This window comes from Schistocerca cancellata, chromosome 5, assembly GCF_023864275.1.
Source record: "Schistocerca cancellata isolate TAMUIC-IGC-003103 chromosome 5, iqSchCanc2.1, whole genome shotgun sequence".
NCBI lineage: Eukaryota > Metazoa > Arthropoda > Insecta > Orthoptera > Acrididae > Schistocerca > Schistocerca cancellata.
Genome location: NC_064630.1, coordinates 687,630,672 through 687,645,256, shown reverse-complemented (window position 1 = coordinate 687,645,256; position 14,585 = coordinate 687,630,672). Strand labels below are relative to the sequence as shown.

At 42.7% G+C, this 14,585-nt stretch overlaps 1 non-coding gene across 1 annotated transcript; it reads right to left on the bottom strand.

The window, feature by feature from the left end:
- Positions 1-10,499: 10,499 nt before the first annotated feature.
- On the bottom strand, positions 10,500-10,615 carry LOC126189814 (U5 spliceosomal RNA). Its single transcript, XR_007538226.1, has one exon. It is a non-coding gene; the product is annotated as a U5 spliceosomal RNA (small nuclear RNA).
- Between the last annotated feature and the right edge of the window lie 3,970 nt (positions 10,616-14,585).

The following is a 14,585-nucleotide window of genomic DNA, read 5'->3' as shown; positions in this document are numbered from 1 at the left end:
ACCGTGCACTATTCAGTGTCCCCTAGACGATCACCAGTGGTGTACGGCCAGTGTAGGAGATCGCTCCCCACACCATGATGCCGGGTGTTGGCCCTGTGTGCCTCGGTCGTATGCAGTCCTGATTGTGGCGCTCACCTGCACGGCGCCAAACACGCATACGACCATCATTGGCACCAAGGCAGAAGCGACTCTCATCGCTGAAGACGACACGTCTCCATTCGTCCCTCCATTCACGCCTGTCGCGACACCACTGGAAGCGGGCTGCACGATGTTGGGGCGTGAGCGGAAGACGGCCTAACGGTGTGCGGGACCGTAGCCCAGCTTCATGGAGACGGTTGCGAATGGTCCTCGCCGATACCCCAGGAGCAACAGTGTCCCTAATTTGCTGGGAAGTGGCGGTGCGGTCCCCTACGGCACTGCGTAGGATCCTACGGTCTTGGCGTGTTTCCGTGCGTCGCTGCGGTCCGGTCCCAGGTCGACGGGCACGTGCACCTTCCGCCGACCACTGGCGACAACATCGATGTACTGTGGAGACCTCACGCCCCACGTGTTGAGCAATTCGGTGGTACGTCCACCCGGCCTCCCGCATGCCCACTATACGCCCTCGCTCAAAGTCCGTCAACTGCACATACGGTTCACGTCCACGCTGTCGCGGCATGCTACCAGTGTTAAAGACTGCGATGGAGCTCCGTATGCCACGGCAAACTGGCTGACACTGACGGCGGCGGTGCACAAATGCTGCGCAGCTAGCGCCATTCGACGGCCAACACCGCGGTTCCTGGTGTGTCCGCTGTGCCGTGCGTGTGATCATTGCTTGTACAGCCCTCTCGCAGTGTCCGGAGCAAGTATGGTGGGTCTGACACACCGGTGTCAATGTGTTCTTTTTTCCATTTCCAGGAGTGTACATTGTACGTTTAGATCTGCGGAATATTCAATATTCAGTGTCGGATTTGTTACTCTTGATTCTTCAGTGCTTCTCCCTAAATTCCTTCCATGAAAGCTCACCGTTATCAGCCGTTTTTCCTATAGTCTATGACACATGAAATGTAAGTCATTGTGTAACGGAACATGTTTGCAGTTAGTTGTAGCCAACGTTCAATTTAATCACTTTTTGAAACACCGACATGTCATTACTTTAATGATACGTTGTCCGTTCTAGAAATAGCGTATTAGCTGTTGCAGGACCACCTTCTATTGCTGCTGTTGTGGTCTTTAGTCTCAATGGTTTGATGGGACTCACCGAGATACTGTATCCTCTGCAAGCCTCTTTATCTGGGAATAACTACATCTATTACAATTTGCTTACTGTTTTCATCGCTTGGTCTCCCTCTACATCTTTTACTGCCCCCGCTCCCTAAAATTACCTATCTGACGATTCCTTCATGGCTCTGGACGTTTTCTGTGATCCGATCCCTTATTTTATTCAGTTTGCTCAATTAATTTCTTTTTTTCTCAAATTACCTATCTAAACTTCAGCGTTCTTCAGTAGCGTCACATTTCAATAGGTTTCATTCTTTTCTTATCTGAATAGCTATCTTCCACGCCTCACATTCCTATAAGGCGACACTCCATACAAATACTTTCAGAAAAGTCTTCCTAACACTCAATTTTATGTTAGACGCTAACAAAATCCTCTTCCTCAAAAATGCTGTTTGATCTCTATCCAATCTATCCTGTATATGCTCTCCACAATACATTACTTTGCTGCCCAAATAACAAAACTCATCGACAGCATTCAGTATTTTTTTTTAAACCTTATGTGACTCAACTGCTAAGGTCGTCAGTCCCTAAGCTTACACACTACTTAACCTAAATTATCCTAAGGACAAACACTCACACCCATGCCCGAGGGAGGACTCGAACCTCCGCCGGAACCAGCCGTCAGTATTTCATTTTACTACCTAATCGTCATCGTCTCATTTAAATCGACTACATTCCAATACAACTATCTTACTTTTGTTAATGGTCTTAAAACCTCTTTTCAAGATATAGCCTCCTCCATCCCACTACGCTTCCAAATCCATTCCTATCGCAGGCAGGTGTACGTCAGCTAGAACGGGGAAGTTTTTATTTCTTCTCCCAGAATTTTAACAATGTCTCCAAATTTCTCTTTCACGTCCCTTAGTATTTAGTACTCAGACTCGGAAATACTGGGGAAAGGCTACAAACCTACATCACTCCCTTCTCAACCACTGCTTTCCTCTCGCATCATCCGACTCTTAAGACTGCAGTCTGGTTTCTGTACAATTTGTAAATGTATTTCATTCCTGCTACCTTCAGAATTTTAAAGAATGTATTCCAGTCGATATTTTCAAATGCTTTCTCTAAATCTACAAATGCTATAAACATAGGTTTGCCTCTCTTTTATATCGTAGGTTTGACACTGCCTCTTGTCTTACTTCATTTTCCTTGAACCCACAATACTACCGTAAACAATTCGTGTCAGTTTAATACAAGTATGGCTCATTAAACTGATAGTTCGACAATAATCACTAGCTTTACTTATAATTGGAATTATTATACTTTCCCTGAAACCTGAGCACTTTTGGCCTGTCTCAAATATCTTGCACCACATTCAAACACGACCACGCACACACCCATGCACACACACACACACACACAACACGCTCGCGCGTGTGCCCTCGCAAACGCAAACATACAGAGAGAGAGAGAGATTTTAGTGTTATCTTACCTGACCCGGCATACAGATTCTCGCGAAAATTAAGATGGCACCTCAGTTGAACTAAAGTTGTTAAAAACTCGTGGGGCTTTTCAGGTAACAGTGTTTAACATCTACAATCTGGGGAACAGAAAAATAAACAACATATGTGAGTATACAAACAAAACGCCTTCTAACGCAGTTTACTTGTAAATTGTCACCCAAATGTACAAACTATTTCATGCTGCAAACAGATGAGAAATGGATAACGGGGAGTTACGAAGACATAATTTTCAGCGACGTTATTATGTACGGAAGTTGTTTCCAGTAGCAGTCACATGTTAAATATGAATCAAAATTCGAATTAACACTTGCTGTACTTAATCACCACAGTATCTTCGCATTACAACCATAATCTGTCAGTCTCAGAACATAAAGGTTGAGCTAACGTGCCTTTTAATGCCTAGAAAAAAGCAAAAAATTTTCATAAATTTTATATGGCCCTAATAAGAAAAAATGTGAGCTCTTAGCAGGATCAACATTTGCAGGACGATAGAAGTGTTTGTTGGTGAATATTTTGATATACATTTAATCAAATTAGTTCTTATATTGCAGTTTATCGTGAAAATGAGTAAATTATATTTCTTATTTGTTAGTCGTTACTTAGACTTCTTAGACTTTATGTCCTGACTAATTATCTAACTCACATGATTCTCACTTTAAATACACACCAACAACATGTCTATCTACAAAAAAGTACAATGATACAATTTCAGTCGCAAGTTTTTTCATAGCCATATCTACACCTACTAAACAAAATTATGTCTAAACAGTATTCATTTTTCGTCCTGTTAATGGTACGTTAGTGTATGTATTCTACTTTAATCCAAATAGTCTCCTGAAACATCCTAAAAAGTTTATCCTAAAAAATTTATCTCAAATAGCTTTTTAATGTGAAAATAGACATGTCGGGAAATTTAATTCTTAGAAAACTTAGTTCAAGGATATATCTGGTCTATGAATCAACTCTGTTGATCCTAATACATTTTACTTGTAGAAACTTCTTGGTTTTCATGTTCTTCACCCACTCTCTTTTTTTTTGTTTTTTTTTTCCATTGTTATTCTGACCTCTTTAGTTGTTTCATATACCCACTTTGTAACTTCCGCCACTCTCTTAGAATTAGTTGCCGATTCCTAGTAACTCCAGAACTTCATCGTGCTAACTGCCCCATTACTAAAACAAAATATAGCAACCAATACACCTGATGTCATAGTTTTGAGTCAGGAAAATGTTCTTTTTGGCAGGCATTTCCAAATCAGATGGATAAAAAGTTTGTGCACATTTTGTGTCTTCCCATGTAAACATGGTGACATGAGTTTACTGTGACTTAGATCCCTGTATACGGGCTCAACTGCTTCTGAGTGATGGTGAACACAAACTTTATCAGCTGCAAGAACTTTCCTGTATCCACACTATGAGTGTAACCACTTTATAAATCCCATGCTGTCGAGTTCATATGTAGAAACTTTATGGAAGAAGTTAGCTTAAACTGTTTTCCTCTGGAGCACGTGAAGAAATTGGTGGCACGAATAGTTAAATTTTTGAAGTCGCACGTAGTATCCCATTGTCAGTTGCAACAGTTTTCATTGGAACTGAACTAAAAGTGTGGATATTTCATATACTACTGCAAAGTTGTTGGGTAAGTCAAGGGGCACGCCTGAAACGATTTTTCGATTTAAAGCTCACTACTGTTGAATTTATCAAGGACAAAGGCGTGAAAGAACGAAAATTAGAACATCTGGCATGGAGAATATAATTTTCCTTTTACTTGGACTTGATTGTGTGGTGTCACCGCCAGACGCCACACTTGCTAGGTGGTAGCTTTAAATCGGCCGCGGTCCATTAGTACATGTCGGACCCGCGTGTCGCCACTGTCAGTAATCGCAGACCGAGCGCCACCACACGGCTGGTCTAGAGAGACGTACTAGGACTCGGCCCCAGTTGTACGACGACTTTGCTAGCGACTACACTGACGAAGCCTTTCTCTCATTTGCCGAGAGATAGTTAGAATAACCTTCAGCTATGTCCATGGCTACGACCTAGCAAGGCGCCGTTAACCATTTCTATAGAGAGTCTCACTTGTATCATCAAGAATGCTGTATACAAATGATGGATTAAAGTTAAGTATAACCGCAGCTATGTACTTTTCTTTATAGCATTCATTAACTTTCCTGTTCCAGACCTCACGCCCGACTGCGTTAGATTATAGCGTGCATTTCGGCCTCCTCTATCTACAAGGTGTTGGCACATTTGCCAACACATCAGATTGCACATTGCTTACATTAAAACATTGCCACGTAACTTCTTTATAATTTGATGGGGATGTATTTAAAAAGAAAATAACGTTGTAGAAAGGACACATTCTGAAAAAGACGTCCAGTTCCTTAAGCTCATTGGCGTTAAAAAGAAATGCGAGGTTTGAAGAATTCGCCATGGTTTTGAAAGATTTTCATGGATAGTTGGACAACGATTTTTAGGGCACAGTCAATCTTACACCTGTTCCCTAGCAGTTTTCGAAAATATTTGCCATTTCACTTGAGTGCGCCAGTATGCATGTGCAGATGTTACTGATTGACCTGTTAGGTCATTCCAGTTTTAGTGACAATTTTTTCACGTTTAAAATGTCTAGAATGTCTACATTGTTATCCTCACGTAGAGTTTCCACGTCTCCATAATGAGGTAGAAAAATTGCTACAATTTTTCGATCGACATATTTGTGTCAAAGATTTTTTTTCAGTTATGAAAGTACATAAGCCCTGATTACTTGGCAATTTGAGTGCGAAACTCTGTGAAACTGTCTGCATCTCTCCGTATGCCGACAGTTTGTACCAGATGTGAATTATATTGTGTCTTCAGTGCGTCAAAATTAATTAAATAAAACTAACAATTAGTTTTGTTTGTGTCCTCTGTTGTTAAGAAACGTAGAATATAAAACCAAACAGTATGCAATGCGACTGTACTGTGATGTAAATGCAGCGCGTTTGCAGTTTTCCATCTTCACCATCTCGCGCTCAGGCAGAGTAGCATGGCCGCGGGAGAAACGTGAAGTGAGGCTGAGCGCTTTGGCACTAGTGCCTGAGCATGGCCCGTAAGACGAAATCTTGGCCACCCCTGATCTATCTCTAATGGAAGTCTAATGACGACAATTGTCGTGTAAAAGCACAGGAACATGGATGTAGCCGCACCCAGGGGGGAACTTTAAGCTGATTTAGACTAAAGCGCCAAACAAACTCGTATAGGCATGCCTATTCAAATACAGAGACATGTCAACAGGCAGAATACGGCGCTGAGGTCGGCAAAGCAGAAAAGGGTTTCACGCATTTGTTAGATAGGTTACTGCTGCTACAATGGCAGGTTATCGAGTTTGAACCTGGTTATAGTCAGCGTACGAGCGATAGCACACAGCATCTGCGAGGTAGCGATGAAGTGGGGATTTTCCCATACGACCATTTCGCGAGTCTACCGTGAATATCAGAATTCCGTAAAACATCAAACCTCCGACATCGCTGCAGCCGGAAAAAGATTCTGCAAGAACGGGATGAATGTCGACTGAAGAGAACCGTTCAAGGTGACAGAAGTGCAACCCTTAGGCAAATCGCTGTAGATTTCGGTGCTGGGCCATCAATAAGTGCCCGCCGGTGTGGCTGCGCGGTTCTAGGCGCTTCACTCTGGAACCGAGCGACCCCTACGGTCACAAGTTAGAATCCTGCCTCGGGCATGGGTGTGTGTGATGTCCTTAGATTAGTTAGGTTTAAGTAGTTCTAAGTGCTAGGGGGCTGATGACCTCAATGTTAAGTCCCATAGTGCTCAGAGCCATTTGAACCATCAATAAGTATCAGCTTGCGAACATTCACCGTAACATCATCGATATGAACTTCGGAGTCCAAGGCCCGCTCGTGAGGACCGTACGACACAAAGCTTTACGCCTCGTCTGGGCCCGTCAACAACGACATTGCTCTGTTCATGACTGGAAACATGTTGTCGGGTCCGACGAGTCTCGTTTCAAATTGTGTCGAAGGGATGGACGTGTACGAGTATGGAGACAATCTCATTAACCCACGGACCCTGCATGTCAGCAAGGGATTTTTAAAACTGGTGGAGGCTCTTTAAATATGTGGGGCGTGGGCAGTTGGAGTGATATGGAACCACTGACGCGTTTGGATATGACTTTGGCACGTACGTAAGCATCCATCAATATCCACTCTGCATTACGACGGACATGGGCAATTCCAGCAGGACAGTGTGATATCCTACACGTCCAGAATTGCTGCAGGGGGGCTCCAGGAACACTCTCCTGAGTTTAAACACTTACGCTGTCCGCCAATCTCCCCAGGCATGAACATTATTGAGACTCTATGTGATGCCTTCCAACGTGCTGTTCAGAAGAGACTTCGACCAGCTCGTACTCTAACGGATTTATGTACAGCCCTGCAGGATTCATGATGTCAATTTCCGCTAGCACTACTTTAGACATTAGTCGAGTCCATGCCATTTCGTGTTCGGCACTTTTGCGTATTCGCGGGGCCCCTACACGATATAAGGCAGGTGTACCTGGTTTTTTTGCTCTTCAGTGTATAAACAACTTCCCAATTTCCAATCAAATTCATTTAGCTACTAATTTGTTCAAACATTTTAAAGTTTGATTTAAAATGAAAAAAAAAAACGATTTGTTGAAGAGGATTAACAGAAACTGACCTTAAGTAAATCTTAATTCATTTTCCTTAATAACATGTTAATTTTATTAATATTAGACGCTACCCCCGAAAACCTAAGAACCCTGTCGAGTTGCCGTGGCTTGCATGCGTTGACGATTCAGATAGCGTAATAGCTGGATCATAGGTACAACCACGGCAAATAGGTGTCTGAGGAAAGATCAGAGTAATATATGATTCCGAGGGGTGGCACCCATTTCAGTACATGTTAGGGCAACAATCTGTATTAACGATTGACATGGTCCTGTAATATTAGCCAATGTGCCCTTGTTATGTTGGTATTGCGAAAGGCTGAGAGGAAGGGTAAACTAAAGCCTTTAGTTTGTCCGAGAGGATATAGCTCTGCAGTATGATTAATTAATGGTGTTGTTATCCTGTTCAGAAAATATTCCAGAGGTAGTACAGTTCCCATTTTTGCACCCTGAGAGGGACTGCTCAAGTGGCGGTCATCATCAGGAACCACAAAACTGGGAATCTGCGGGCCAGAGAGTGGAATGTTTCATCGCTGACTACGATTACGGATTAGAGAATCAAAGGGAAGTCTATTGGTTGAGTTACATGTATTTGAAATTAGCGAAGTTCAGTGGCACTATGGAGAAGATTTGAGGTCAGGTGACTACACGTTTATAAAAAAAAATCAAATGCAGGAATAAGTCCAATAATGAATAACATAATAAGAATGTGGTTAAGTTAGTACGAACATCAGAGACGATTCATCATTGTAGCCAAGGTGGACACGAAGCAAACATCCGCCACATTATTACAGGTTTGCATGCCAATCGCTTCAGCAGAGGATGAAGTGATTGAAATGGTATTTGGTAAGATAAAAGAAGTTCTTCAGTAATTCAGTTTTTCAGGAGTAATGAGGATGGTTGCAGCATTCCACGAACAGAAGAACGGAAGGCATGGATATGGAAAACGATCACCAGACAGAGTGCCAGGCGCAGCGGACCGATGTTGGAACGTCCAGGAACGGGTCCGCCGGCCGCGGATCGCAGAGGGAACATCCAGGACCGCAGCGGACCGAAAACGGAACGACACCGTCCCAGAAGATCTCAGCGAGAGGGCACGGACTGCAGAGAGAAGACCTGCAACCGTCGGTGGAGGGGGAAGGCCACAGACGTAAATAATTGACCACGTCCACTCGAGGAGCAGTCTCAGGTTCCGCCTGATGAAGGTTACGAACTACGTTACCGAAACATCGTGCAAGTACGACGCTGATATCTGGCAGAACACCTGACCACACAAGATGATACTAAAAATGGGTTGATGACACAGATGACTCTGGTTTGAGACTCGACTGGAGAAAGTTCATATTACCACACAAGATGAAACTAAAAATGGGTTGATGACACAGATGACTCTGGTTTGAGACTCGACTGGAGAAAGTTCATATTAGTAGATGGTAGGTGGCAGTTGACCTCTCACTTTTAGAATCCATTGTAGAATAAGTTTAACCACACAGTAACTTAGAAGCATAACCACATATCAACTAAATTTGGATAACAGCTATAAGAAAGGCAATCTATTGTACGTTATTCCGCAGTGCCATGCGTGTCCAGATCGTATCAAACCGTAGCTAATACTCTCTTTTTCGAGTGTTACAATCGCCTTCATTATCTCGAGACGTCTGCCAGGAGTGAAATCGGCTGCTTTTGAAGTGTTTTTTATGCTCGACAAAGGGCACATGAAGTCGCTTGGAATGCTATCTTCTATGGGCGGTACGACGTCACTGGGAAGGTGAGATTCGCATGCGCAATTGCTGGAAATAAGCAACGTGACTGCTGCCCTCTACCTTTCCCCCTCCGGACCGCGCCGTGATTAAGGGGCGGAAGGAAATTGGAGACCACCACGACCATCACCAGTTTCCAAATAGTTACGATTTTTGTTGTATGTATTTTAAGATGCTTCGCCTCCACTGCTCGTATTAACTCAGACTGTAATCTCTGTCCTGTTAAAATTGTTACTACACATGTGAATCTCTTTCGCTATTAAAGAATACCGTAAGTCGATGCGTGGGAGAGGAACTCCATTTTATCGAAGTTGATCTTGTGCCCTTCCGTACCGTTAGGTTCCGCTGTACCTGGTTTTTCAACTCATCTGTATTTGAAGTTCCTTCTATGTTCAGTGAAACGCTTGTCTGCTCTATGGAGACTAGGCCACATTCATAAGCCACACTGTAGACATCAGGTATTCTCACCTTAGGCTGACTTCCACTGGATGATGAATATAATGATAATCTTCGGAAAGGTCCAGTTTTAACTTCGAATTGAAGAGTTAACAAATATCAAATTTTCTGGAGACAATCACAGCCGTAAGATATGAATCTGACACAATCCCGTTAACGTACGCGTTAGTATACAATACTTCCTCAATTATTTCAGAGAATGAATAAGCCCAAAAACCAATCAAGACCTGGCATGAAGAGTAGACCGACCAACTGGAGAATGCAAACCAACTTTGTAATAATATTTATAAGTTTAAGTCCCTTCTCCCACCCCCTCATCCCCTCAAAACCACTACACTATAGTAAAGTAGAGAGATCTTCAGTACTGTGTACCTCATAATAACAGATCTGGGCCAGAAAGGGAAATTGCAATGAAGCACTTGAAGATTGTGAAAAAATTTACGGGTTGTACCAAATAAGACTGAGAGCACGTAATCTGACACAAAACAGAATCTATCCGCACGTACGATAACTTTGAGGACCAGGAAGTTAATCTTCTATAGTCCTGGAGTCAGGACGGACAATCGGAAACTCACTCCAAAAATCTTCAGCACTCTCTCTAATTGGAAAGCGAGTTGACAGGACTATTGTTTGCGGTGTCTGTTCTTTCGTAAAAGCTCGAAAGAACAGACACCAATTTGATCCAGGAGCCACTATGAATTAATACACAGAGGAGTTACAGATACTAGCTGCAAGATGGCATTGAATTAACGGGGAAAGCTGAAAATTTGTGCCCGACTGATTCGAATCCTGGTCTCCTGCTTCTTAGGCAGATGCTCTGACAACTTCTCTCTCTCTCTCACACACACTCTCTCTCCCTCCCTCTCTCTTTTATTAAGGCTCCACGAGAACATATTACTATGACCAATTTATTATAGACCCATTTAGTGTCCCCCTCCATGGAAAACTTTAGTAAAAGGCGGAAGGCTGATTCGTTTGAAGGGAAATCAGAGCGACCATTAAGATATCTCTTCCCGTCGCTCCCAGATTCTTAACTTATCCACACACTACGAATGTAGTGCCCCTTGCCCATTATTCTCATTAATCGCTGCATTTCGCCGATTCCAGTAAGGGTGCGGGCCCGGTGTGCATCCCCACTGAACATATCATTAGCTATTCTCGTCTGAATTATATATTTGTGATGCCTGTACTTTCGGACTTGTCCTAAAGAGCAGACATCATTCTGATGAAGCAGCCACTATGAGCTAAGACATGGGAAAGACAGGGACAGAAAAAGAAATGTGTCAAATTCCGGTCTTAATGAAAAGTGTTTTACTGTAGATTAGGGGACTCTGACGTAGTAGAATATACTAAATAACGCCCAAACTAAGCCATGGCATTTACAGGAAATATTATTAGCGTGTCATACCGACCCGCTAAAAACGGAGTTTTCAAATTCAGCTTCTACGGAGTTTAAATGGGATTCAAAAGTGTTTCGACATATCGGAGTTGAGACTTAACTGTACATCCCAGTAACATTAAATTGGGAGAAATCGCTGGTTACATACCGTACGCCACAGTCGAGACAATGCAACGCTTGATTCGGATCTTAATTGGGTATAATTAATTGACAATCTGAACTGCTGTGTAACACTCCGTTATAACTGATAGCAGTTTATTTAAAAATTTCCTTGGAGAGAGTAAAAAATCAGTCTGCACGAGCACAAGCTTGAAACCTTCGGTGATCAACTATTTTAAAATATTGAGCAAACCAAAATATTTTCTGCAAACAGTGTTCACAGCTTCATTGAATTTAATGGGCAACAGAGTGGAACCACCAGTATCCCTAGTTATATTTACTGACAGACCATGAATTTCGCCCAAGGGATCATTATTTGGATTGCAGTTTAACAGTATATCATATTAAGGCCAGTTCCCTTTACATCAAATAAATAATTGTTTTTAGTTTACATATTTGTGCATCAACTATCTCATATATCACTGCCTGACAGAGAAAGTTAAGCACCCGGCAGATACGTTCGGATGTTAGAGTAAGTTCGTACAAATACACACCATCGCCAGGCGTGTAAATGAGTGAAGTGGCAATTCTCTGCGACGACTACCAAAGTGAAGTAGTTTATTTATTTTGTTATTATGCTTGGTAGGATAAGTGGTCAAGAAGTAGATGAAGTTAAGGAATTCTACTAACTAGCAAAATGACAAATGACAGACGGATGGAGGAGGACTTGAAAAGCAGAGTAGCACTGGCAAAAAAGGGTATTCCTCATCAAGAGAAGGCTACTGGTACCAAACATAGGCCTTAACTTGCGGAAGAAATTTCTGAGAATGTACGTTTGAAACCTGAACTGTAGGAAAACTGCAACAGAAGAGATTCGAAGCATTTCAGATGTGGGTACTACAGAGAAATGTTGAAAACTTGATGGACTGATAAGGTGACGAATGAGGAGGTTCTGAGCAGAATCGGAGAGGAAAGGAATAGGTGGAAAACACTGACAAGGAGAAAGAACAGGATTATAGGACATCTGTTAAGACATTAGGGAATGACTTCAGTTGTACTAGACGCAGCTGTAGAAGGCAAAAACTATAGAGAAAGATAAATATTGGAATATATCCAGCAAACAGTTGAGGACATAGGTGGCAAATGCTACTCTGGGATGGTGAGGTTGGCATAAGAGAGGAATTTGTGGGGGGCGGTATCAAGCCGGACGGAAGACTGATGACTTAAAAAAAAGTGTATCTAAGGGTCGTAAACAGCATTAGGTTGTGAGTGGCGACTACGACGGACAGGTACAGAATGGGTACTCGTTTGTGATTGTTTTATCAGCAACTGAGATTTAAAGTGGCTTCATTAGTCTTTTTTGACTGGATCATCTAATCGTCCAATATATAGGCTAGTGGGGCTTCGGATCCGACAGTTAAGGTTCCGGTCGAAAACGTGTGACCATCACACGAAATAGTCACCATATTCTGCATCAAGTACGTTGTAAAGCCTTCACATCTGTGCCTCCATTCGAGACAACCAATGGACTCCCTGCAATGTTCTGTGTTATCTCACATGCTGCGATCGCAGGTTCGAATCCTGCCTCGGGCATGGGTGTGTGTGATGTCCTTAGGTTAGTTAGGTTTAAGTAGTTCTAAGTTCTAGTGGACTTATGACCCAAGATGTTGAGTCCCATAGTGCTCAGAGCCATTTGAACCATTTTTTTTGTTATCCCACAACACTGTTCGGAATCTAGCAGTAGGCAGTCCGATTTGTAGGTTGCCTTTAACTCCAAAACACAAACTGCTGCTCTTGGAGCAGTGCCGTCACAGGGAAACAAGGAATGCTGATGAACAGCTTTGCGTTCATCGATGAATCACGGTTCTGTACTAGCCCAGATGGCTATCGTCAGCGAGACAGATGGAGAGCTGCGGGCATTTCTTGTTCTTCCAATGTTTGCAAGAGGCATAGCGATGTTACTCCGTGAGTCGTGGTGTGGAAAGCATTTGGATATGGCTTCAGGTCATTGCTGGCAGTGACTGAGGGACGGCACGTCAAGGACATCGTACATCCTCGTTTGTTACGTCTTGTGCGACCGTAGCGTGAAGCCTTTTTGAACAGGACAGTGCTTGTCTTCACATGGCACGTGTCTCCACGTCCGTCTGATGTTGATGAATTCCCGTGTCCGGCAAGATCACCAGATTAGTCCCTGATAGTCCATGTGTTGGACCAGCTCGGATATCATCTACGTCCCACTGCCAGTATCCAGCAAGTCAAGTAAAAGTTACAGCAGCTGTGTGCCAGGTTGCTTCAGGAGGGGATACAACTGCTTTATGACACACACATTGCAACCTATTCAATGTCCGCTGCCGTACCAGACGGGGTGCGATGTCTTGCCAATAAGCAGACTTGAAGTGACCAATTCTTTGTAAAGTTAACTCTTATTTATAATCACTAAACAACATCACATAGCCTCTCAAGCCTTGAAGTGTTCTTCCTATTCGTTCTCCTCCCCTTCTGGGTGGGTCACTTCATTTGTCAGGAAATATACGTATATATGACACATACTATAACTGGAAACATTTTTGTAATCGACGTCAAGGAACCTTCCTTCACCTTGATGTAGCGCTAATCCGCGAGTTGAAGGTGATCACTTGACAGACACTGGTTGTCTGTGAGTAACTATACGTAACAACAGTTTTTGGTGATTCCATGAAACAGTTTTCTAAATCTTGTAGACAGTGTTTGTATAGAGTGCTGTCTATAAAGGAAAAAAGTATTTACCGAATGAAAAAACTGCAAATAATAATTACTCTATAAATGATAAATGTTAATCGTCTGATGCGTTGGCCGTTGGAACCTCCCTGCTTCGATCGGTTTCCTTTTTTAATGTTTCACACTCAGAACATCAACAGGAATGAGCGTTAACGCATGACTAATTTTGTTACTCGTAATTGAGATGAATTTTCAGCTATATCACAAAATAGTGATTATAATAACTACAATACGCTGAAAGAGCACTACGTAATATGATTTTTGTAAACATATGGAAATCTGTGAGAGTTCATCCCAGCAAACAGGTAATATATCGTAATGTTTTTTAGGCTTGTTGTAACAGACATGTTAAACTAGGTACTGAAGTTTATAAGGTATATCACCTTCGATCTGCACATAATCTGTGTTTCCCCTTAATCTCAGCTACAGAATTGACAGAGCTGACGCTTATCATTGCACCGACGTAGCTGCAAATACCTCTCGCACTACAAGCGGCGACTGAGAAATCTTGGCCACCTCGAGTGCTACAGTCTTGATGCTCCGAAAGATGCTCTAAAGACTTGCACGTTAACTGGAAGATAGAGTGTATTACTCCATTTCTACCTGTTAATTCTGCAAACGACGTTACGAGCGACTTTAAGGAGACATACGCGGATTGAAGCTTTTTGTGTTAGCTGAGTGTACTGCGAATGCTCTGTCCAAAGCATTTG